This window comes from Parasteatoda tepidariorum, chromosome 5 (genome assembly GCF_043381705.1).
Source record: "Parasteatoda tepidariorum isolate YZ-2023 chromosome 5, CAS_Ptep_4.0, whole genome shotgun sequence".
In the NCBI taxonomy this organism is placed as follows: domain Eukaryota; kingdom Metazoa; phylum Arthropoda; class Arachnida; order Araneae; family Theridiidae; genus Parasteatoda; species Parasteatoda tepidariorum.
Window position 1 is genome coordinate 5,832,233 of NC_092208.1, and position 27,239 is coordinate 5,859,471.

Genomic DNA, 27,239 nt, shown 5'->3' on the forward strand with positions numbered 1-27,239 from the left:
TTACAAAAAGCACACTTTTATTACATGGTATACCTTATTATACGGTATATACCTGTATATATGGATAAATACTTTTAAATTTTATTTATACTATGAGGATGTTTTCTAGACTAAGCACAAGATTTTGCCTTTTTTTTTAAAAGAGTGGCAGTGACATAATTTCGATTGAATTAGAACTATATGTTTCATTCTGGTGAAAACGACTTTCTTGCAAATGGCTTTAAATATTAGGAATAATTTTCTGATAGAATAAGTGTGATTTTTTATCCTTTTGAGTTCGTTGAAAGATATGTTGAAGTAGTATTTACAATGAATTTATTTTTCAAAATAATTATAGATTAAATGTGTCTTAAGCGGATATCACTGGAGAGTAAAATAACAGCAACTATTAGCGGAACCTCAACTCTAAAGGCAATTTCGCATTTCGGAGTTGTCGATAGGGTTGCTTAATTGCCAAAACGTTTGCTTGTAACGGGTTACTATTTTTTGTCCTTTATCTTCACTTTTATATAAAATTTTGTTTCTTCATGTGATACTATTATCTCATTCTTTTTCAATTTCTTTTTTTAAAAGGAGGAAAATGAAATCACAGACGCTCTAGAATATTGATAGATTCCGTTTAATTTCGTGCATTTTAAAAGTCTTTATTCAGCTACAAATAAAAATTCTGAACACTTCACTTCCACATTAGTGAAGCACCATAGTATAAAAAGAATTATGATATCTGGCTCATAATATGAAAATGATATTGAGATATAAATGAATTCCATTTTGCATCTCTAAAAGGATAAAGGGGTAAAAAGGGGATAAAATTAAATACTATCTAGTACTTTTACGATTTTTTTACATTGAATCGAGTGACTATAGAAGTTATTTATGTTTTATTTATAAAAGCTTATTTATGCATATTTACGTATCTAGCATTACTAGCTAGGCAAGTGAAGTATCGTATACGCTAAATAAAATAAAACCAAGCTGTCTGATTTAATACTTTAGCAATTCAAAAATTTATAAAAGTTTCTTGTGTAAAAAGAACAATTTTTTTACTTTGGCTTATACTACTTTATGCCACTGACATTGCTATCTAGACAAGTTAAGCTTTTCTACCAATTAAATTTTTTAAGCTTAATCCCATAAAATAGTCCTTTGAAATAATTGTTTAGAAGAAATGAGGATGTAATGTATGAAATATACAATTTTTGATTTACCTTTTAGTCATAAAATATTTATAACATTAGAACCATTAGATCTATATAATCAATTCCAATTTTTTTTTAAATTTTGCCCAAAAAATACATAATAAATAATGTTTGACTTGTCTATACAATAATGTGCCAGAATTTTATTATCATAAATTTTAATGTCATACTTTGCATTAACTGAAAATATTATCATGAATATCACTTTCATGAAATACCAATTTTTTTATAAAAATACAAGAAGATTTTCAATGTCATACTCGTAATTTATTATTGTAAAATTTAAAATATTCATTATTTATATGAGGTAATTCATATAAATTTACAAGATTTAATTTAGGACAAATTTGTTGTATTTCGAATTTACGCACTAAATAACAACTAAATAATAACTTATTAATAACAAGACTTATTAATAACAAGAAAAAAAAACAATATTTTATTAATAGCATACTTTTTACGTTCCCAGTTATTTTTGCTATAGGCTCTTTAAACGTGTTTTGCATTTTAAATAATACAAGAATCAATTTAAAAAATGAAACATTTAATATAAATACTTAGAACTTTATTCATTTACATTTGCAATTTTTTTTTCAATTTCCATCATAAAAGCAATATTACAACTCTTTTTTTCTACGCCAGACAAACCTTACATGGTTCCACAAAATATCTGAAATAAAATAAAGAAAGAACTATTATGATAAAATTTTACCCACATATCATTAGAATGAGGGAAATTATAAATATTATCAATTCGAAATCAGTTAAGCTCTCAGGTATCCCTTAAAAACTTATATTAAGTTTGATAGATATTTTGATTATAGTTCAAAGATTATTCCATAAACTAATGAAGGAAGGGAGGTATATTTGGTTTTATACTTTTTATGTTTGGACTGAAATTTCTTTTAAAAAATAAACGGTATTTATAAATGAAGACTATTGAAAAGGAAAGTATATTTAAAATTAGTAAGGTAATCTTACATACTAACTGCCAATGTAGAAAAGTAAAGTATCAATAGATAAATGTAAAGTGTAAATAAAAAGTAAAATCTTAATAGTTAACTTTGAATAATAAGAAAAAAACATTATTCAAATTTGTTTTATTAGTATGTTGTAACAATTATTTATTAGCTTTAAACTAATAACATTAAAACTTATTATTATAATTTGTTCCAATCAAAAACTTTCATTACTTTTGATAGAATTAATTTCTAAATTAATACAGATGAATTTTTCTGGTATTTCACATTAAGATCTTCGCCAAACAACTCGCCAAACTTTGTTGCATTATTATTTTAACATATAAAACATAAGAGATTGCTTTTCTTAAATTTAAATTTTAATCTTTATTTCTGCTGATTAAAAAAACATGTGTTCTATTGTTTGCAATATTTTTTTAATTCGTGATATAATTTTATTTCCCTCTAAGAATTCTTTGTTTGAATCGCTTAGAAAGTTCAGAAAACATGTTTGGTAAACATTTACCTTGTCCCCCACAAAGTTACTCTATTTTACGATAATTATTGAGAAGTTGTTTTTGAAAAAGGTAGTGAATATATTATATAAAAATAATTTTTAAAATTAAAAATTCCCCACTTCAAACTGCTCTATATTCCACAATCCCTTTCCTTTTTATTTTCTTTATCTGTTTCTACATTCATATTCTCTTTGCTTTGGTGTATTTTGATTAGCATACTATTTTTTTTTATAATTATTCAAACTTGACATACATTTATCTATAGATTACTTTACTTTTCTGTAATGGTAGCAAGTATATAAGTTTACCTTACTAATTTATCAATATAGTTTCATTTTCAATAGAACGAAAAATGTTTCACAAATAAGAAATTTTGTTGCATTATTATGACGTATAAAATATAAAGATTGAATTTCTTTATTGTTAAATTTTAATATTTCTTTTTAATTTTTATATGTGTTGAATGTAAAAGCATGTGTTTGATTATTTGAAAAAGTTAACATTTTGTCATTTGTGAAACAGTTGTTTTTTTTTCCTACGTATTACTTTAATTTTAGAAAAGCTTATTTCAAAACAGGTTAGAAAACTCAGAAAACATGTGTGGCAAATATTTACCTTATCTCTCACAAAGTTACCCCATTTTTCAGTAATTTTTAAAAATACTAATTCTCAATACCCCTATCTGTTTCTACATTCATCCCCTCTTTTATTTGGTGTATGATGATTTGCATAATATTTTGTTCATTATTATTCAAAGTTAACTATTGATTCCTTAATTTTTATTTATACTTTACATTTATCTATTGATCCTTTACTTTTCTACAATGTAAGTTTAAATTACTAATTTTTCAATACAGTTATATTTTCTAGTCTACATTTACATATACCATTTACTTTTTAAAAGAAATTTCTGTCCAAACATAAAAACTACAAAACCAATTATACCTCCCATCTTTCATTAGTATCTTTGAACTATAAATCAAAATATTTATCAAACTTAAAATAAGTTTCTGAGGGATACCTGAAGGTTTAACTGATTTCAAATTAATGGTATTTAATTTCCTTTACTTTAATAATGTGTCGGTAAAATTTTACCATGATAGTAATTTCTTTTACTTTAGATATTTTGAGGAACCCTGTAAAGTTTGTCTGGTGTACGAGGTGAGAGATGTAATATTGTTTTTATGATTGAAACTGAAAAACAATAATTCAAAATTGAAAATAAATACACTTGATAGTAACTGTTTCATTTTTTAAACTGATTCTTGTTTTATATAAAATGTAAAATACGCTTAAAGCCAATGAGAAAAATAATTGGGTATATAAAACATATTTCTCTTAATACAATATATTTTTTTCCAGTTATTAATGAATTTAAATTTATATAGTACACGTTACAATAAATTTGCCCTAAAATATATCCTGTAATTTTCAATTAAATCATCTTATACTAATAATTAATGTTTTAAATTTTACAATAAAAAGTTGTAAGCATGAGAACCAATGAAAACCAATCCTTTTTTATTTAATTTTTTTTTTAAAAATTGCTCTTTTGTAAATGTGATATTCTTGATAATAATCAAAGTTAATGCAATGTAAATGAATTCTATTACAATTACATCACAATGAAAAGAAGAGTCATTTTTGTATAGTCAAGTCCAGCATTATATATTATGTGTTTTTTAGACAAAATTAGAATTGATTTGATAAATCTGATAGTTTCAATGCTATAAATACTTTATGAGTAAAACGTAAGTCAAAAATTTAATATTTCATGCATTAAACCTTCATTTCTTCTAAAAAATTATATCAAAGGACTATTTTACAGGATTAAGAGTAAAAAATTAAATTTGAAGTAGCGCCTCACTTGTCTAGATAGCAATGTCCGTTGCATAAAGTGGTGCAAGTTAAAGTCGAAGAATTGTACTTTCTACGCATAAAACCTTAATGAATTTTCGAACTCCTAAACTATTAAATCAGACAACTTTGTTTTATTCTTATTCGATTCTTAGCGTAATGATATGCATAGCTAACGAATCGTATTTGCCTAATTAGCTATGTTAGATACGCAAATAGGTATAAATAAAAAACTGTACTTTTATACATAAAAAATAACTAACTTCAATGATATTAGTCACTTCGTTCAACGTAAAAAAAATCGCAAAAATACTAAATAGTATTTAAGTCTATCTCATTTTTATCCCTTTAGCTTTTTAGAAATCCAACATGAAATACATTGTTAATATCAATTGCATATTATGAGCTAGAAGTCATAATTCTTTTTAAACTATGCTGCTCCACTATCGTAAAAGTGAAGCGTTCAGAATTTTTATTTGCAGCTGAATAAATAATTTTAGAATGCGTAAAATTAAACGGATATCAATTCAGCGTCGCTTAAAACCTCTTTTTCAAGCTCTTAAAATATATTAAAATGGATTATTTGAAAAAGAAGTTGGTCTTTGAAAGCATTGGGTTTATTTCTAAAATCCTAAAAGTGCTTAGATGACATAAGGAAAGACGCACTAAAAAATAAAGCGTTCGTAAACGGGAAAAATGTTAAGGCTCAATGTTGGACAGTCTCTCAAACAAAGATATTCTAATAAATAAAATCGACACTACTCCTAAATTTAATATTTTTACTCCTAAAATTACAATTACCATTTTTGTTTATTTAATTCAATTTAGAAGCTGGGAAATTTCATGAAAAAGGGGAAAGTATTGGAAAATTCAAATTAGAATAATGCTATTATTTTGGATGTTTTCTGAATTAGAAAGGTTTGAAGTTTGATAATTTATAATAATTCTTATTGATAATTTAGTTTTTTAGTGTTGGCAACTCATTGAACATTGGCATTTGCTTGTTCTGATTTGGGTGAAGAACATGGTCAGATATTTAAAAAATCAATAAGTTAACATTATCTTCCTTAAAAAATGTTCCAAAGAATAAATATTATTTACTACACTTAATAGAAATATTGTGCAGTGTTAAAAAAGTTTTTGTTCTTAAATTCACTTAATTATACAAATTTTAATTAAACATTAATGCATGTAACGTAAGTTACCAAAAACTAGGAAAAGTTTTTATGTGTAAAAATGAACAAGTGATACAAAAGTAAAAATTATATTTTTTCTTTCTTACAGGATAACACTAAATAAGCAGTAATAGTTTTGTTTTCAAATATTACTTATTTATTGTTTTGTGCACTATTCAATATGCGTAACGTAAGTTACTGACCTGCATGTAATAATAGTTGTCATAAACTTACGTAAATATTTGCAATAATGATATACACGGACTTAATTAAATAGTTAAAAACGACTTTTTTATTATGGTGAAATAGAAAAATTTACGACTCAAGAAAACTGGGTTGTTTAATTACAACGCTTAGTATGATGATAGTATTCGTAAGATATTATTTGCAAGCTAGATATAGTTTTTTTTCAACTTCTGGATGGTTTTCAAAATTACACAGTTACGGAGTTAAACATCAGTAGTTGTAAACTCAAAAGTAGGGTCGGCTGTTCAACGACGGATATAAAAAAAAAATGCATGTTAAACTTTTTCTCTGGCCTGATCACAGAGACTTTAAAGCATTTGACACTAAACCTCTTAGAACAATTGTGAGGCAAGTTAGAACCACGCTTATGGACCAGAGGGAACCGAGTGTCCGAAATCTACACTTGAGTTGGCTAGATTCTTGCTTTAAAAATGGACACAAATGGTAATTGCATCAAAAAGTGTGTCCAGTAGGGTTTCTAAAGCAACTGCAGAACATGAAAACCCTATGAAGGAGAAGGGACTCAAGATTTCTCCTTTTTCTTCTTCCGAAACTATTGTGACTATAAATTCCAAATTGCAGCTACCCATCCCTCCCCTTCATATTGAAAGTCAAGAATACAAGTCCGTATTCAAAGTTATGCTTATTCAGAGAAAATATTGACTACACAAATATTTTAGCATATATAATTAATCTCCCGATTTTAATATATTAATTGCACTATTAAGTTATTACTCGTTTTTAATTACTCGAAATATTAAGATTGCTTCTTGACGTGTGAAAATTTAATCAGTTGATAAAAGTCATCACGGATTTTTCCTTGTTTTATTTCGCATACATTGTGCCAATCTATAAAGGTGTTTAGTGTCCGAAATTAGCTTAAAAAGAAACTAAAACTAGAAGTGAGAGTGACAGCAATAGAAATGAAGCATGCCTCAATATTTCAAATTTTATGTGTTTTTGAGAGATTTAAGTGGTTGTTAAAAAAAGTTCCCAGGTCTTGCTTATTTTTCTCTCGTGCGATATCCGTTTAAGACCCTTTTAATTTATAATTACTTAGAAAAAGTAAAGTCATTGCACAACAAAACTACCGAATTTAAAAAAATTCATTGTAAATTTATTTGTACCGCTCACTTTAACGTTAAAATAAATGCTACAACTTTCATGATTATAGAGCCAAATATAAATATTCACATTATTAATGCAGGTTGAGTAGCCAAATTTTTCAACAAAAATTAAGCACTTTAAGAAAATATCATAATTAGGATAGGCGCACTAATAATTTTTCTCCTTCATATTGTTGAAAGTTTTTTATACTTATGTTAACAAAATGCTTTTAAGGTAATTTTGGAAGTTACATGATCATGATAAAATAACTAGTTTCTGACAAGGAATTCTTTTCTTGATTACATTGGCCACTATAAAAACAATTTACGCACCATTTTAAATATATTCAATATTGAGAGGACCATTCTATTTTTCAAATTAATAATTATTTTACACAATTATGTAAAAAAATTAATTATTCAAAATTAGGATTAATTTATCTATTAAAAAGGTTATCAAGTGTATTTCCTTTGATTTAAATAAAAGTTATTTCACTGTCTTACCTGCAAGTAGGGAAAAAAATTAATAATGTAATAATGATAAAAAGAAAGGTCACGTACCGTTTCTTTCCGTTCTTCGAAGCAAGTCATGTCACCCAGTCATTGATTGAGCTCTAATTCTCCGGATAAATAACAAACGGAATATTCGTCAGGGCAGTCGGCTGGGCAACCAAGATGCAGGTCTTCCTGTTCGGTAAAATATAATAGCCTGACTGAGTGATAGTAAACCATAGGTATTGGACAAATCTGAATATTTGCCTTCGTTGGTGTAACACATGACACAGAGCTGCTTGACATTTTCTAGCCTCCATTGTTCCGTCTTCAGCTGCAGGAGGGTTCAGTTATAATTATTCCTGCAAAACACATTAGGGGAGCAAGGGGCAGAAAACAGCATCATTTGACAACTTTTAGACACGATGCGGTAATTGCATAAACATTGATCATGATGCCCTTAAGTCGAAATCATGACATCAGCTTCATCCAAAACGAAAATTCCCAGCTTCTTCAAATCGAAAAATCGCTTTCCCCCAGTCCAATGAAACACTTTTACAGGCGTTCCGATCACAAAATGCTCCATCATTGTCGAACCTCTTGGCATGTTCTAGCCTATAACAGCCATTCGGAATTCAATCCCTTCGCAAAATTGCGCCATTGTTTTTCGCCACCTCGCCAATCAACAGGGCAAACTAATAAGTAGGTGCTAATATCAAAACCTAGTCGTAATGTAACTCCGAATGTGTTCTTGCTAAACTAGACAAAACGAAAGCTGTCGTTTTACCAGTGTCACTCTGCGATCGTGCTATTACATTGACCGGAGAACCCGCTACTAAAGTTGGAAGAGTTGTTTTTTTACTCTTGGAAGTAGCATTAAAGCCCATCGCATGTTACTTTTTACAGATTTTCTGGAAGATGGAGGTGTTCGAAAGATTCCACCGAATACAGAGGAGAGTCACCGTTCTTTCGCTAAACTTCAACTCAATGGGGAGGAAACCAATAGTTGGGTCCTTAGAATCTTTCTCGTAATGGATATTTCAGCCGCGGACAAACAAATTTCCGCATCATCATTCGGTAGTATTTGCATCGACTTTAACATCGTTTTTGTTTGCGTCTGTTAGAGAAGGTGTATCGAAAATAGGCTTCTTAATCTCATGCTGTTTTGTGTCTGCAGACTTCTCTAGAGATGGTGATCGTGATAGTGGAGAGCTGCCTACTTCCCATGGTCTTAAAACAGGCTTAGAAGAAAGTCTGAAATAATCTAAAAGCTGACGCAAGTCTGTCACTTTATCTGTCATATCTAAAATTAAAAAAAAATGCTTTATAAGAAAAATAAAGTAATTGCAAAAATTACTTAAATAAAATAGTTGTTAAATTTAAAGCACAACAATATTTTCTGTTATATATATATAGTAACTCGTACCTTACATGCTATTTGATATTCATAATCGTTAACTTGTCAGACGAAAATCAGTCTATACAGTCTTTAATTAAATTTTGAATAAAAATGACTGTACTTTCTCTTACCCAAAATATCACGGTAATATTAACAAAAATTAAAAAATATTTCTTTTAAAATTACATTCGAAAAACTTTTTTTTTCTTTCACACCATTAGCTTATGCCTAAATAGCAGTACACATGAAAAGGAGGGAAATTTTTTTCAATTGCAAATTGTTGTCAAAGGACGCAATTTAACTTTGTGAAAAGCAATTTTACTGTTGAGAACAGTGCATATGATGGAAAACAAATTTAAAAGTAATTAAATGCAGTAGTGTTCTCCCTGAATATTTTCAAAAGGGCGGGCTATTCTTTAAACCCTATAAATCAAGAGACGATAAAGAAGACCTAAAGAGACGATAGAGAAGTCCTGGTTCATTCTTTACTCAAAGCTGAAGCTACGATTTCCTACCTCATGACGTTACGCCGCACACAGATCTCGAAAATCACAACTAAAGGATATGAAAACTTTGCTGTTTTTACTTTCTGTAAGAAATGAGTTGAATGTTCGACACTTTTCAGCTAATAGCTGTCAAACTTTACACTGCTAAATTATTTCTACTCAAAAATATAATATTCATACATTTTCTTATAGTATTAAAAATTAAGATTTTAAAGTTAGAAAAATTTCTCAATGTTTGTCATCATGGTTTAATTATTGTTTTCTAATTTTAGTTTTTTACTTTTAAAGTTAAATAAAAGAGCATATAAGAACACTTTTATAGTAACATATTGTTCGATGACAATTAAATGGTATGTCTAATTTTAATATATTTTCATATATTTACACATTAAAACACAAAAGCCTTAAATGATAATTATAAAAAAAAATCTTTGAGCATATAATAATGAGAATATTACTCATAACTATTTAAAATTAATGCGTTATAATTAAAAGGCATAAATATTTTGAATAATAACATTAAAAAATATATTCATTGTGAAATTGAAATTTTTTTGATCATTAATAATTTTTATTTCTGAAGTTCAGGATTTCATTTTCTGTTTAAAGTAACGAGACTGTATAGATTTCAATGGTAAAATTCTAGTAAAAGTTCTTAAACGTCTAAGCGAAAAACATAATGTTTCTTTTTCACAGTAGGATAAATTCTTATTTTATAATTCAATTGATGTCATTACATAATTACATTATATATCTATCACAAAGAACTTTTATAATTATATATACTTTTATATTTATATAAAAGTATATTATATATTATATATAATGATATATATATATATAATCCGAACTTTTATAATATATTGTATGTACTAGAAAATCAATTTGTTAAAATCTATTAGCTAGAAAAGAAAAAAATAACTATATAGAATTGCACTCTCGATTTTTCGAGTTTTTCCGGGAATTATTTTTCCAATGGCTGTGGACTAAATTAGAAATTTTCCAAACCAATAGACTTCTTTCAATACTTTAGTAAAAGCCATTTTTCTATTTGAACTTTATACATCTTTTTGGATATTCCCTGTTATTGGAAGAAGTATTGAGAAGAAAAAGACGTTTTAGGCATTGAAATATTGTTTTGGGAGTTATTTTATTATTTCAAGCATGATTGCCAATAAGTGGTGCTGTTGTTTGAAAACGAAAAACGAGAAAGATAATTGTGTCCCGTATTATTTGGAGGTGATAGAAATATTTTGAGATCAACAGTAATTTTTATTTAACCGAAATTAAATTTTTTTTAAAACTTTTAAAATGTATTGTTATTTCCGACTGCATGATATATTTAGACACAGACGCAGGCTTGATCTGCAACATTTTTCTAGTGCCACCCATAGGACACAATCGATGCTATAGTTTTTGGAGAGAACCACCTGGCTGCTGAGGAAGAAGAGAAGGTCACTCTAAAAACATTTCTGCTTATGTGAATTTGTTCTGCATTTAAACTGCAGAAGATTTATGATGCTTATTTGGTTGGTGTAGAGTCTAAACTTTCATTTTCACTATGCCTGATAATAATGCTAAAGAAAAATTTTGTTTCTATTTTAATAAAAATTTTTAATGTTTTGTTTTATCAAAAAAAAATCGAGCATGATAAATTGTTATTCTTATCAGAAAAGGAATTTAGAACTAACTGCTATTGTTAGAAAGCTTATGAAGAAAATTTTTTTAACTCCATATTGGGTTCAATATATTTACATAACACTTGTATGTAATTGCCTCTGAAAAAATATTATGAGATTGGAATACAATTTAGCTCAAATACGGCTTAAAACTTTACTTTCTAATTATCTTTAAATATTGATTATAAAATAACAAAACTATTTTTTGGAAAATATTTTTTTAATCTATTTATGCTTATAATGTTTTACTTATACATTTTGGCTCTATAATCTTTTTACCAACAATATTAATTTTACGTTATTGCAGATGAAAAAAAATATTCGACTAGAATTTAAAATAAGTAACAGGTCTTCCCGTGGTCCGGCAAAAATATACAGTTAGTCGCAAACTAGTCAATAACATAAATGAAAAACTACTTCAATTAGCAGTCACATAAATTTAAGTAGGATGCAGTTATGTAGTCGAATCATTATGAGGAACAGCATTTTATAACTTTCTAAAAAGAAACAATTCATTTCATGATATAAGCTTTGCTACCATTTTGATTATGTCGGTGAGACACTAAGAACCATTAGATAATTCATCTTGCAACTTAACTTTTTAATTATTATTTATTTTTTAAATGAAGCTATACTTGTTATGCCTTACACGTCCCTTATGGTTCGGCATTTCTTTTGCAGTCATTTTTAGATAATATAGTTCGAGAAACAATATTATTTGATTTAGAGTTTAAAATAATTTAAATCTGACTTAATTTCTATTTATCTTGCAAGGTCTAATATTTTGTATTATTAGAGTGCACGAAGACTATTAGTAATTCTTATGGAATTTGTCTAAAAGTTGATGTCTTTGAAATATAAATAGAAATAAATCATAATAAAACGATTATCGCAAAATGAAATCGAACGAGGTTTTTTAAAAAACACCATTAATAACTTGCATAAAATTTAAAAAAATAGAATAAAAAGTTGGGCTAAGACACATTTAGTTTATAATTATTTTGAAAAGATAAAATCACTGTAAATATTACTTCAACAAATTTGTTTTTTAACGAATGGAAAAGAATAAAAAAAATCACTCTTAATCTAAAAGAAAATTATTCCTAATATTTAACGCCATTTGTAAGAAACTCATATTCACTATTATAAAACATAGTCCAATTTCAATAGAAATTATTTCACTGCTTTTCTCCAAAAAAAGGAGCAAAATTTAAGGCTTACTTCAGAAAATATTCTCATAATATAAGTAAAGTATATGTCCGTATACAAAGGTATATAACCTTCTCCTCAGCAAGAAACAGGATAAGTTTTGCCTTCATTTTGACAAAGCAAATGAGACTCATATTTATTTATGAATTTTTTATAGCTTAGCTTTTAAAAATTATGAGGGAAATGAATTTAAAAAAGGTGAATTAAAATAATTATTTAATTATAAATGAAAACTTTGAAAACATTCTTTTTCAAGCCCTTAAAATATATTAAATTGATTATTTCAAAACCAAGTTCGTCTTTAAAAACAATGGGTTTATTTCTTATATCTTAAAAGTGTTTAGCTGACTTCTGAAAAGGCACATTACAAAAATAAAGCGTTCGTGAAAGCGAAAGTAGTTTAGTCTCAATTTTGGACAGGCTCTCCAAAGAAGAGACTCTTAAAAATAAAACTGTCACTACTTCTAAATTTAATATTTTTACTTTTAAAATCTCAGTTGCTATTTTTTTTAATTTCATACAATTTAGAAGGTGTATAAAAGCGAAACGTGTTTTTTTTAAATTTTATGTGTTTTTGAGAGATTAAGTGGCTGTTTCAAAAATTTCCAGGTCTTCCTAAGGCCNAATGACATATATATATAATCCGAACTTTTATAATATGTTGTATGTACTTGAAAATCAATTTGTTAAAATCTATTAGCTAGAAAAGAAAAAAATAACTATATAGAATTGCACTCTCGATTTTTCGAGTTTTTCCGGGAATTATTTTTCCAATGGCTGTGGACTAAATTAGAAATTTTCCAAACCAATAGACTTCTTTCAATACTTTAGTAAAAGCCATTTTTCTATTTGAACTTTATACATCTTTTTGGATATTCCCTGTTATTGGAAGAAGTATTGAGAAGAAAAAGACGTTTTAGGCATTGAAATATTGTTTTGGGAGTTATTTTATTATTTCAAGCATGATTGCCAATAAGTGGTGCTGTTGTTTGAAAACGAAAAACGAGAAAGATAATTGTGTCCCGTATTATTTGGAGGTGATAGAAATATTTTGAGATCAACAGTAATTTTTATTTAACCGAAATTAAATTCTTTTTTTTTTAAACTTCTAAAATGTATTGTTATTTCCGACTGCATGATATATTTAGACACAGACGCAGGCTTGACCTGCAACATTTTCCTAGTGCCCCCCATTGGCAACAATCGATGCAATACTAGATCTATACTATCGATGCTATACTTTGGAGAGAACCACCTGGCTGCTGAGGAAGAAGAGAAGGTCACTCCAAAAACATTTCTGCATATGTGAATTTGTTCTGCATTTAAACTGCAGAAGATTTATGATGTTTATTTGGTTGGCGTAGAGTCTAAATTTTCATTTTCACTATGCCTGTTAATAATGCTAAAGAAAAATTTTGTTTCTATTTTAATAAAATTTTTTAATGTTTTGTTTTATCAGAAAAAAAATCGAGCATGATAAATTGTTATTCTTATCAGAAAAGCAATTTAGAACTAACTGCTATTGTTAGAAAGCTTATGAAGATAATTTTTTTAACTCCATATTGGGTTCAATATATTTACATAACACTTGTATATAATTGCCTCTGAAAAAATATTATGAGATTGGAATACAATTTAGCTCAAATACGGCTTAAAACTTTGCTTTCTAAATATCTTTAAATATTAATTATAAAATAACAAAACTGTATTTTTTGGAAAATATTTCTTAAATCTATTTATGCTGACAATGCTTTAATTTTACATTTTGGCTCTATAATCTTTTTACCAACAATATTAATTTTACGTTATTGCAGATGATAAAAAAATATTTGACTAGAATTTGAAGTAAGTAACAGGTCTTCCCGTGGTCCGGCAAAAATATACAGTTAGTCGTAAACTAGTCAAAAACATAAATGAAAAACTACTTCAATTAGCAGTCACATAAATTTAAGTAGGATGCAGTTATGTAGTCGAATCATTATGAGGAACAGCATTTTACAACTTTCAAAAAAGAAACAATTCATTTCATGATATAAACTTTGCTACCATTTTGATTATGTTGGTGACGCACTAAGAACCATTAGATAATTCATCTTGAAACTTAACTTTTTAATTATTATTTATTTTTTAAATGAAGCTATACTTGTTATGTCTTACCCGTCCCTTGTGGTTCGCCATTTCTTTTGCAGTCATTTTTTGATAATATAATTCGAGAAACAATATTATTTGATTTACAGTTTAAAATAATTTAAATCTGATTTAATTTCTATTTATCTTGCAAGGTCTAATATTTTGTATTATTAGAGTGCACGAAGACTATTAGTAATTCTTATCGAATTTGTCTAAAAATTGATGTCTTTTAAATATAAATAGAAATAAATCCTAATAAAACGATTATCGCAAACTGAAATCGAATGAGTTTTTTTAAAAAAACCCACCATTAATAACTTGCATAAAATTTTCAAAAAATAGAATAAAAAGTTGGGCTAAGACACATTTAGTTTATAATTATTTTAAAAAGATAAAATCATTGTAAATATTACTTCTACAAATTTGTTTTTTAATGAATGGAAAAGGATTAAAAAAAAATCACACTTAATCTAAAAGAAAATTATTCCTAATATTTAACGCCATTTGTAAGAAACTCATATTCACTATTATAGAACATAGTCCAATTTCAATAGAAATTATTTCACTGCTTTTCTCCAAAAAAAGGAACAAAATTTAAGGCTTACTTCAGAAAACATTCTCATAATATAAGTAAAGTATATGTCCGTATACAAAGGTATATAACCTTCTCCTCAGCAAGAAACAGGATAAGTTTTGCCTTCATTTTGACAAAGCAAATGAGACTCATATTTATTTATGAATTTTTTATAGCTTAGCTTTTAAAAATTATGAGGGAAATGAATTTATAAAAAGGTGAATTAAAATAATTATTTAATTATAAATGAAAACTTTAAAAACACTCTTTTTCAAGCCCTTAAAATATATTAAATTGATTATTTCAAAACCAGGTTCGTCTTTAAAAACATTGGGTTTATTTCTTATATCCTAAAAGTGCTTAGCTGACTTAGGAAAAGGCACATTACAAAAATAAAGCGTTCGTGAAAGCGAAAGTAGTTTAGTCTCAATTTTGGACAGGATCTCCAAAGAAGAGACTCTTATAAAAAAAACTGTCACTACTTCTAAATTTAATATTTTTACTTTTAAAATCTCAGTTACTATTTTTTTTATTTCATGCAATTTAGAAGGTGTATAAAAGCGAAACGTGTTTTTTTTATAAATTTTATGTGTTTTTGAGAGATTAAGTGGCTGTTACAAAACTTTCCAGGTCTTCCTAAGGCCAGCCAAATTGTTTAAAGTCGTAGCAAAATCTATATTCTAAAAGAGGTTCCTTGCTTTTTAAAATTTATCATCGGATGTTCTAAATCACAACAATAGTTTAGGAAGTCTTTATCCCGCATGAAATAACTTAACTAGTGAATGATCCTCAAGTTAAGTTAAAGGACTACGGCACTGTTCTATAAATAGAAAATCACGAGAAGATCATCATCAGCTTGCTAGTGTCGAAGGTGCTTCACCACAATGAAATTAACGAGGGAATAGAAATTTTCTTATGCATTTTGTGAAAAAAATTGGCTACGTTTAGCTGGTCCTCGTGATTCGCAAAAATTAAAGAGATTTCTCAGATTTCAAATGGCGGAAAATGAATCCTGAAATTGAGAATCTCTCGCAAAATACAACCTAATTGCTCATGAGAATGCAGGAAACTTTTTATTAACGATTGAAAATTTAAATAAGATACAGGGAGAGTGTGAACTAATAGTAGAAATTGAATTTAAAAAAATAAAGATCACGTGCCTTCTCTTTCTCTTCTTTAAAGCGAGTAGGGCATCCAGTCTTTGATTGAGCTCTAATTCTCCGGATAAATAACCAACGGAATGTCCATCAGCAGTCAGTCATTCTCCAAACTAAGCTGCAGGTCTTCTTGTTCGGCAAAATATAATGGCCTGACCGATCGATATGGAACCATAGATATTCGACAATGTGGAATATCCGCCTTCTTTGATGTAACACATAACATAGAATTGCTTGACATTTTCAAGCCTCTACATCTCTCTGCTTCTCTCAAGCATTGATCACTATGTCCCTGATTCGAAGTCATAACATCAGCTTCATCCAAAACGAAAATTCACAGATTCTCCAAATTTTCCAAATCAAAAAATCGCTTTCCCCCAGTCCAATGAAACACTTTTCCAGGCGTTCCTATCACAAAATGCTCCATCATCTTGGAACCTCTTGACAAGTTCCTATAACAGCCATTCGGAATTCAATCCCTTAGCAAAAATGTGCCATTTTTTTCACCACCTCGCTAATCTGCAGGGCTAACTCATAAGGTGCTAATATCAAAACCTGGTTGCAAATCCGGATGCTTTCTTGCTTAACTAGACAAAACGAAAGCTGTCGTTTAACCAGTGACACTCTGCGATTGCGCGATTATGTTGACTGGAGGATCTGCTAGCAAAGTTGGAAGAGTTGTTTCTTGACTCTTGGAAGGAGCTAAAGACCATCGCATGTTACTTTTCACATATTTTCTGGAAAATGGAGCTGTTCTAAAGATTCCACCGAATACCGTGAAGAGTCACCGTTTTTTAGCAAAACTTCAACTCAATGGGGAGGAAACCAATAGTTGGGTCCTTAGAATCTTTCTCGTAATGGATATTTCAGCCGCCGACAAACAAATTTCCTCATCATCATTCGGTAGTATTTGCATCGACTTTAACATCGTTTTTGTTTGCGTCTGTTAGAGAAGGTGTATCGAAAATAGGCTTCCTAATCTCATGCTGTTTTGTGTCTGTAGACTTCTCTAGAGATGGTAATCGAGATAGTGGAGAGCTGCCTACTTCCCATGGTCTTAAAACAGGCTTAGAAGAAAGTCTGAAATAATCTAAAAGCTGACGCAAGTCTGTCACTTTATCTGTCATATCTAAAATTTGAAAAAAAATCCCTTATAAGAAAAATAAAGTAATTGCAAAAATTACTTAAATAAAATAGTTGTTAAATTTAAACAACAATATTTTCTGTTATATATATAGTAACTCGTACTTTATATGCTATTTGATATTCATAATCGTTAACTTGTCAGACAAAAATCAGTCTATACAGTCTTTAATTAAATTTTGAATAAAAATGACTGTAATTTCTCTTACCCAATATATCACGGTAATATTAACAAAAATTAAAAAATATTTCTTTTAAAATTATATCCGAAAAACTTTTTTTTTCTTTCTCACCATTAGCTTATGCTTAAATAGCAGTACACATGAAAAGGAGGGATCTTTTTCAATTGCAAATTGTTATAAAAGGACGCAATTTAACTTTGTGAAAAGCAATTTTACTGCTGAGAACAGTGCATATGATGAAAAAATAAATTTAAAAGTAATCAAATACATCAGTGTTCTCACTGAGTACTTTCAGAAGGGCGGACTATTCTTTAAACCCTATAAATCAAGAGACGATAGAGAAGTCCTGGTTCATTCTTTACTCAAAGCTGAAGCTACGATTTCCTACCTCATGACGTTACGCTGCACACAGATCTCGAAAATCACAACTAAAGGATATGAAAACTTTGCTGTTTTTACTTTCTGTAAGAAATGAGTTGAATGCTCGACATTTTTCAGCTAATAGCTGTCAAACTTTACACTGCTAAATTATTTCTACTCAAAAATATAATATTCAGATATTTTCTTATAGTATTAAAAATTTACATTTTAAATTTACATTACAAAAATTTACATTTAATATTTTGAATAATAACTTTAAAATTGTGAAATTGAAAATTTTTTTGATCATTAATAATTTTTATTTCTGAAGTTCAGGATTTCATTTTCTGTTTAAAGTAATGAGACTGTATAGATTTCAATGGTAAAATTCTAATAAAAGTTCTTAAACATCTAAACGAAAAACATAAAGTTTCTTTACTTACAGCAGGATAAATTCTTATTTTATAATTCAATTGATGTTATTACATAATTTCGTTACATATCTATCACAAAGAACTTTTATAATTAAATTTTCCTTTGACTTAAAAGTTGAAGAAAAAAATGAAATAAAAATTGGCATTTTGCGCGTACGATAAAAGTCATAAAAATCATGTTAATGAATTGAAATAACTTACATTAGAGAGTAAAATATCCTTCAAAAACCATACTGGCTTTAAAAAAATTGAAAAATAAGAAGTATTTTTTTAATAAATAAAAATTATTTTTTTAAGCGACATGCTATACTGATTCTAAATACCAAGTTGATTGATTTATTAGAAGTCGAGAGAAATCTTATGCGCAAAATCAAAAATCTCGAATTGTGAAAATCTGATTTAAAGACATAACTTTTAAATGAGTACTTTAGAACGAAGTAACTGAGTTTGCAGACGATTCCTATTTAGAAAACTGGTGTGATCTTCATTGCTTTCATGAATGGGCTTCAGAATTTTCGCTGTAATTATGGAAGTTGTTTGGATATTATCTTATACTTGATGTCTAGCTGTTCAGACTAAAATAGGTTATAACGCTTTTTTTCTTTTCAAAATTATAGATATAATTTTTTTAATAAAGACTTCCTAGTTCAAGAGGGTTAGGAAACCCCTCCTTAAAGATAGTAAAAATTATCTGGGAAATAAAAAACTAACATTACTAAACAATAAAATGCGTACTTACTTTTCATACAATTATAACAATAGTAAATTAAATAAAAATTAACCAAAATTTGGAAGGGGCTAAGTGATGATAGTATTTATCTATAATATGTGTAGTTTTATCCATTAATACTCTACAATATTGTTAAACTTAACTTTAACACTATATACTAGAACTTAAGTAATTTTTAATTTCGTAAAATTAATTATTGATGTGAAAATAAAATTTCATTTATTTGTTAAAAGTATTTAAAGTTAAAAGTTCTTCATGAATTACGCCACATCTTATTTTTAGGATTAGGCACGTAAAAATGAAATATGTATTATTAAAAATATCTATTGATAAATAATTTTAGAATATTATCTAAGAGTTGTGTTTAGTACTCATCAAATTTGCTTATGAATATTAGTATGCTATTAGCAATTGTTCTATGAGTGATTTAGAGGGTAATAAAATAACATAATCAAATTATATATTAATCTAAAAAAAGTTATATAATTATAAAGTTAAGTTTGACTATAAGTGTATATGTAAAACATTGAAAGAAACTAGAGTTTTTGTGGCAGGGTCGTTACGTTTAAAGAAACTTTGTTAAAATATGTTTAAAATAAAGAATAAAAAATTTATTTCAAACATACTTTTTACAAAAAAAAATTGAAAATTATTTTTTTAAAATTTAATTTTCCTTTTTTGAATTCCAGAAACTAATCGGATATTGTTTAAGTCAAAAGAAAAAATATGTTTAAGCTAAAAATAAAATGAAATGTAGAATAAGAACATATGCTCTCAACATTTGGTTTTGTACATTGTGATATAAGGAATCGTTTGAGTGTTGCAAGGATTGTAATGCTTGCAACAATATTCTAAAAGCAAATGTGAATTTAAATAAGGTTCTTTTTTATTTTAAGAAAAATAAAGAATATATATGACATAAAATTATGTTCAATTCTAAGATAAAAGAAAAAAAAAATTATATAAAGTGAAAAAAACATGTTTTAAACAAAAAAATATGTTTTAAACGACAAAAAAACTTTCTTTTAAAAAATTAATTGAAGAAATCTTTGAAGAATGCTGTTATATAAACTACATTGCAATCAAACTGTTTAAAATTTTAATTTAATACTTCATATTCCCCTTTACACATTCCTTGTGGTTATTGCCTGTTTTCCCTTGTGGTTTCAAAAATCCTAACATTTTAACATAATACTATTACAACTCACAAAAATAGATTCTGTTTCATTTTTTTGTAGCTTAGAAATTTCTTTAAAAATATTTAAGCTATTCAAAACCTCTTATAATTTACTTAATAAAAATATTTTAAAATTGAAGTATGTTTTCCACTAAATGCTGAAACTTATTTTGCACTACAATGATTTTGTTTCAAAATTAATAATTTTAAGCCCTAAAAACTATCCTAGATAAATTAAAGAATTTAACATGCATTTACTTTTGCTTACTAACATATTCATTTGAAATTTAATTTTATAAACAGTAAAGATTTTTAATGTTAAAATTTATATTAAATTTTTTTGTTATGTAAAAAAAAAGGAAAAACATCCCATGGAATTTAGTTACTTCGAATAATCTGTACTTTTTTTTGATAAAGGAATATTTTTTTAAAAATAATTAGTTTTGAATTCTTTAATTTGAAATGAAATCTAGCAGTTAAAAGTATTTTAATTTCACTCAAACAAAATTCTAAGATAACTGTTAAAAAAATCAGTGCTTAGAGCACTAATTTTATATAAAAATGTTCGTCTAAATACTTGGTCATGCGCTAAATCTGACTCTTATTGGTCAATCTGCTGTGCAAATGACCCTTCACGCAAAAAAGATATACTGCACCCTTACTATAAACTAATTATAGTAAAAACACAAAAAGAATAACAGTAAAAAGTAGTGTTCTATTAATTTTTTATTTTAATATCAAAGACTTTTTTTCAAGAATTTTAAAATTCTCTATCTCTATAATAGGCATAAAATAAATAATGTAACCTTTAATCAGGGTGCGTAGCCAAATCTTTCAACAAAAAATTATCACCTTTTATGTACTTTTTAAGAGATCAAAAATATTTTTTAGCATTTTATACATTAACAAGAAGTTACGCCTTATCTTCTAACCTTACTTTCGCCTTATTTTCTTGCGCCTTGTAAAAGAAGAACAGAGAAGAAGTTACTTGGTTAGAAGTTACTACGACCTTATGATCGTTATCGCTCTCCAATCCTTCTAACTGCTTTAGCAGTTTTTCACGGATTGTCCAGCTATGTGTATATATACATAGCTAGACCGAGCTGATGCTGGGTGCGTAGCCAAATCCTTCAACAAAAAATAAGAACCTTTTAAGTACTTTTTAAGCACTCAAAAAATATTTTTATACATTAACAATCCGCAAAATAATTTTCAAAGACTTTACATGATAATGATGAAATAAAAATTTAGTTTCTGAAAAAGAACTCTTTTCTTGCTATTAAGCTATAATAAAATGATCAAGAGATTTTTCGGTTCGATATTAAATGGTGTAAAATGAAGCCTGAAATTGAGAATATCTTGCAAAATGCAGCAGAGTTGCACAGAAGAGAGCAATAATCTCACCGAACCCAACTCAGTAGACGAACATTCGGACTCCCAAGTATTTCATCAAACGTGTAACATGATTGNCCCTAAAAAAGTAACGAAAGTACAAGTAAAAGTACTAAATTTAAAAAGTAACGAAGTACAAGTAAAAGTACGTACTTTTTACTTGTACCGACGGTACAAGTAACGAAAGTAAAAGTACTGCCATATATGCCCAGAGGTATGATTTGCTATGAGAACATGGAGGACTTTGTGACTCGACAGATTTATAGAGCATCAGTCACCATTTAGCAGTTGGGCTGAAAAGTTCGCAGGCTGACACATAGATGGGGATACTATTATTAAATACATATGATTTTTAGTTAGTTCTAACCTTCGAAAGACGCGTGCATAAATTTGACTGCTGTCGGACTATTAGTTTGTGAGATATAGTATTTTTAGTGAAGCAACTTTTGTTAGTTTAAAAACAATGGATAAAAAGGAATTTCGTGTGCTTATAATGCATTGCTTTTCAGCGAAAAAAAATTCTCTTGAAGCCTAGGCTTGGCTCGAGAAACATTATTCGGACTCTGTACTAGAAAAATCAACCATTGAGAAGTGGTTTGCGAAGTTTAAATGAGGAGAAATGAGCACCGACGACGATGCACACAGTGGACGCTCCAAAGAGGCTGTTACCGACGAAAACATCAAAAAAGTCCGCAAAATAATTTTAGATTACCGTAAAATGAAGCTGATCAAAATATCTGAGACTCTAAAGATATCAAGAGAACGTGTTGGACATATCGTGAATGAATATTTGGGTCTGCGAGAGCTCTAGGCGAAGTGGGTGCCGCACGAGCTCACAACTGACCAAAAACAGCAACGAATTGTTGATTCTAGGCTGTGTTTGAAGCTGTTTAATCGTAATAAACCCGAATTTATGCGTCGATATGTGACAATGGGTGAAATACGGCTCCATAATTTCACACCGGTGTCCAATCGACCGTCAGCCGAATGAACTGCACGAGAAGAACCAACTCCAAAGCGTGGAAAGACGCAACAGTCAGCTGGCAAAGTTATGACATAAGTATTTTGGGATGCTCATGGTATAATATTCATTGACTATCTTGAAAGGGGAAAAACCTTCAACAGCGACTATTACATAGCGTTATTGGAGCGTTTGAGCTACGAAATCGCAGAGAAACGGCCCCATTTGAAGAAGAAAGTGCTGTTTCATCAAGACAACGCATCGTGTCACAAGTCAATGAAAACGATGGCAAAATTCTATGAATTGGTATTCGAATTACTTCCGCATCCCACGTATTCTCCAGATCTGGTCCCCAGCGACTTTTTCCTGTTCTCAGACCTCAAGAGAATGCTCGCTGGAAAGAAATTTAGAGCCGATGAAGAAGTAATCACCGAAACTAAGGCCTATTTTGAGACTAAGAACAAATAGTACTATAAAAATGGTATCGAAAAATTATATGACCGCTATAATCGTTGTATCGCCCTTGAAGGAAACTATATTGAATAATAAAATGAAATTTTATCAAAATTTTTTTCTCTATGTTAACCTACGAACTTTTCAGCCCAACTGTTACTACACGAGGAGTCTTCAGCCAGTGGAGATCGAACCCACGACTTCTGGTACATGGGCGCATTGCTCTTCTAACCAGGTTATCCTGGCCCTACATGTAATATATTGTTGTCGATAGAACTACTTTGGCAAAATAAATTCAAACAACGAAAACTCTTTTTATTTTTTAACCGTCTTTCAAGAAGACGCCAGGCAGGAATGAGTCAATACGTTTCGCAAAATTAGAAATAAATGAATTTAAAAAAAAGCTAAGATTCTGTTAGCTGATCTTATGAAAACCATTTTAACATTTTTTTCGGAATTTAATACTAAGGGTTACATCTGTAATCATAAATATCTATATTCATTAATACATTATGGTGCGTAAGACTGTTTTATTTATTTTATATAAATGCTGATAATGAAACAATTGTGTTTTTATCATTTATATTTGTTAGGGGAAAAAGAAACTTTCCTAAGGCTACAATGCTGGATGTTAACTTTTATGAACTAAAACTAATTAGACTTTCTATTAAGACATTTCTGGATAAGCTGCAATTGCACAATCTCGTTTGGAAATTAATATATAAATTAATGTTTATCTGGATTTTATTGAATTTTAATGGAGATTCTGGTCCTGTTCCCGTAATAGTTAGTTTTTAATATTTCCTTATATTTTATTATGCATTAATTTTTTTCTCTTAAGGCTTAATTTTTATTCATATGAACAGTTAGATTGCGGATTTTTTTCAGCACATGACCCGTCCCGTGGGTTAACAAAGAGTCCTGCAGATTGACTACATGAAGGGTCTACTGAGAGTTAATAAGCTATACCTGATCAATTGTTTTGTCTTAATAAACACTTGGAAAATTTAAAAAAAAATTTAATAACAAAACGATTAAACTTTCCTTGCATTTTCATTTCAGTTTTTGATTGCTTTTTCTTATTTAGTTTATCTATTATGGGGCCTCGGTGCACAGACAGTTTTTGATTTAACCGCTGACTACAGAAGGGCTCCAGTGCTCTGGCAGAGTGTGTCTCCTGATGAAGCTCTGTTTTTTCTGACATACATATCTTTAGAAATTCTTCTCGAAATTTAATCTTCTAGAAAATTATATAAGAACAATTCGAATTTAGAAATTCTTGATTTTTGCTTCTAACTTTTTAAATTGTTTAATGAAGAAAAATTTGGTTTTTGCTGCTTTTAGCACTTTTTCACTTAGACTTATTATTATTTTATATGTTATTTTCTTAATTTGTCTTTTTCTGAGTTTGTTTAAGTCTTTAATTCTTTGACTGGATGTTAACTCGAGGCACCTTTTGATGACGTTGTCGGCTGTTGACGAACGTGACAACTTCATACTGATGACGTTTCGTTTTAAATTTTCACCATTTTGATGTGTTGTGTGTGAAGCTAAGGTTTAAAACGTATAAAAAATGTTTGAAATATTCACCAATCAGCGATGAATGATGTGAGTTTTTAACTATGTTCATCACGTTATAGCAACATGTAACAGGGTGCGTAGCCAGATTTTTCAACCAAAAATAAGCACTTTTTTATTATTTTTTTTATCACTGAAATGATATTTTTAATAACTTTCTTAAAAAAAATCATAATTAGGATCTGTGCAGTAATGAAAATTAGCTTTTGTATCGTTTAAAATTCTTAATCTATGAACATAAAATCAATAAAATTCCAAAAACCTTTTCAAAAACTTTACATAATCATGATAAAATAACTAGCTTCTGATAAATAAGAAAAATGTGAAAACCATGCATTTTTTGTAATTTAGAACGTCAATAAACACGGCAAAGAAAAAAATCTCTTTTAGAAATAATGAGAATTAAGCATTCTTTACAAACCCCGAAGCACTTTTAAGGGCTTTTAAAAGACGCAAATCAAAAATAAGCACCATTAAGGACTTTTTATAAACGCTACGTACCCTGGGTAAGTAACACGCATTAATAAACAGGAATCACGAAGAAAAATTGTTGAATATTTTTATTTCATTTATTAACATTATCCAGTGTACATCTGCGTGCCAATTGTGGCACGTATTTTTTAACCATGCATTAACCCATTAAAAAATTTCTATTTTCATAAGTCCCTCAATTCTAAGAGCTAAACAGTTTTACAAGTACAGCAGATTTCTGACCTGGAAATTAAGCTTTGAATTCAAAAATTAGTCCATTGTAGGAGATCATTAGCTTACGTTTTCCCACCAAAATGTTTTGCTACCTATCCCACCTATAAAAGTTTTATTGAAAAAACAATCTTAAGCAAATTTTTAAACTTGAAAACGACAAATTGCAGCCAATGACAGCGATCTGTTATGTCAGGAAAAAATTTCATTTGCTAAATCACAAAAATGGACATCCGCGTTACCCTCAAAACTAAGGTCAGTCCTCTAAGCCACACCCATATCGCAAATTTAGCTGTATTTTGTTTTGAAGGCATGTTTAAAAACAATTAAATTAAAATTATTTAATCAAAACCATCTACAGTATAACACACAACGTTCGCTTCCTACTTCAGCAGGCCGTGGTAAAATTATCAAACGTTGTGATAAAACGTTGTGACCCTGGTGATAAAAAAGGTGGGATGCATTGTTATATACTAGTTAATAGGTATTGAATAATTGTAGTGGTAGCTACGCTGCAATACTTCCCTACCAAAATTTTATTTGTCATAGAATTCGATGAATGGATGTCACAATATAATTCATTGCTATTTTTATGAGAGGCAGAGAGCGCTGTATTACGATCACTAGATTTTAAGCGCTGATTGCAAGAGCTGTATTATGATCACGGTTGTGTGCGTGACTGCTCTTCTGTTGCATTTGGCTGTCTGTACAGCGCCCCGTTGTGTGATCGAGACTGAGCAGCAACAGCGCGAGGAGGATAATATCGCAATCACAAATCGAAAGTCAAGTGTTCACTGTCTTCCATCCATCAAACTAGAGGTATTAAAAATCGAAGTGAGCGTTTCTGTAAGAGGTAGACGTGCTGTTCGAAGTGGAATTTTCAAATAGAAGTGGGCGCTGCTGTCAAGATAAGGGTAATCAGTTCATGTCTGGAGGTCGCCAATGCCAGGACTACTTTAACGACAATGTCAACCAATAACTATCAAAACGAGGTTCAAGATAGAATCGAGTTAACTTGTTTTTATACTAATGAATTGGAATTGATTAATTGTAGTTATGCTACAAAGTTTTTCAACATTAATATTTATACACGGAAAGTAATTGGTAAATTGTTTTTAAAAAATTCGTGTTTAAAAAATATGTGTCTGTCAAGCGAATTTTTTCGCTCATTGTAAATGATTTCGGTACTTGTTATATTTTATTTACCAGAGTTCAACTAAAAATTCAGTAATAAGATAAAAATTTCTACCTTTCAAATTTAAAAAAAAATTAATTTTTTGTATCTTACTTCATATTATTTTCTTTACTTTTTGGCAATTTTTTTATTGCGGATTTTATTTTAAATGATTTTAAAACGAAGAGGTGCATTCAAAGGCAAATTTAAGTGGAAAAATTTTGAGAAAGATTAATTAAAATCTGTTTTGACTATTAATTTATAGTTGGTAGGCTAACGAAAATTTTGGTGGTTTTAAAATTTTCTACATTTTGCTTATATTTTAAGATAAGATTTGTTTGTAAGTTAAAAACTTGCTATATATGACACTATCATTACTTTTTTGAGAGGATGGCCAGATAAAAGTTTAGGGGCGAACAATTTCTTTTATAAACATAGATTTCATCGTGAAATTCGAAATTCCGATTAAAAGATTACTTAGATTTATTAAAAATTATCAAAAAGCAGTTTTGATTCCCACTTTAAATGTTAGGGTGTCTATCGTGGTAGCTTTCTGTGTTAGACATTTGGAGGCAAAATTTAAATGTTCAATTTTCGGTTTCAGTTTTTAATTTTGGTACATTTTATTTTTGGTCAAAACGAGTGGAAAAATCTTAATTTATAGAACGAGAAAATAAAATTCTTACCAGAACTTTGTTGCAAGACAGCTCAATCAACGTCATAACTCTGTCCTATCTTGAAAATGAA

At 28.6% G+C, this 27,239-nt stretch overlaps 1 long non-coding RNA gene and 1 pseudogene across 1 annotated transcript in view; both read right to left on the reverse strand.

Annotated features, from left to right (window-relative positions):
* Positions 1–8,912, reverse strand: part of LOC122272393 (uncharacterized) — a 36,037-nt gene extending 27,125 nt beyond the window's left edge. Inside the window, exon 1 of the long non-coding RNA XR_011636809.1 lies at positions 7,622–8,912. This is a non-coding gene — a long non-coding RNA (uncharacterized lncRNA). The remainder of the gene's footprint in view (positions 1–7,621) is intronic.
* Positions 8,913–16,100: 7,188 nt separating this feature from the next.
* LOC139425562 (DEAD-box helicase Dbp80-like) lies at positions 16,101–27,239 on the reverse strand (annotated as a pseudogene).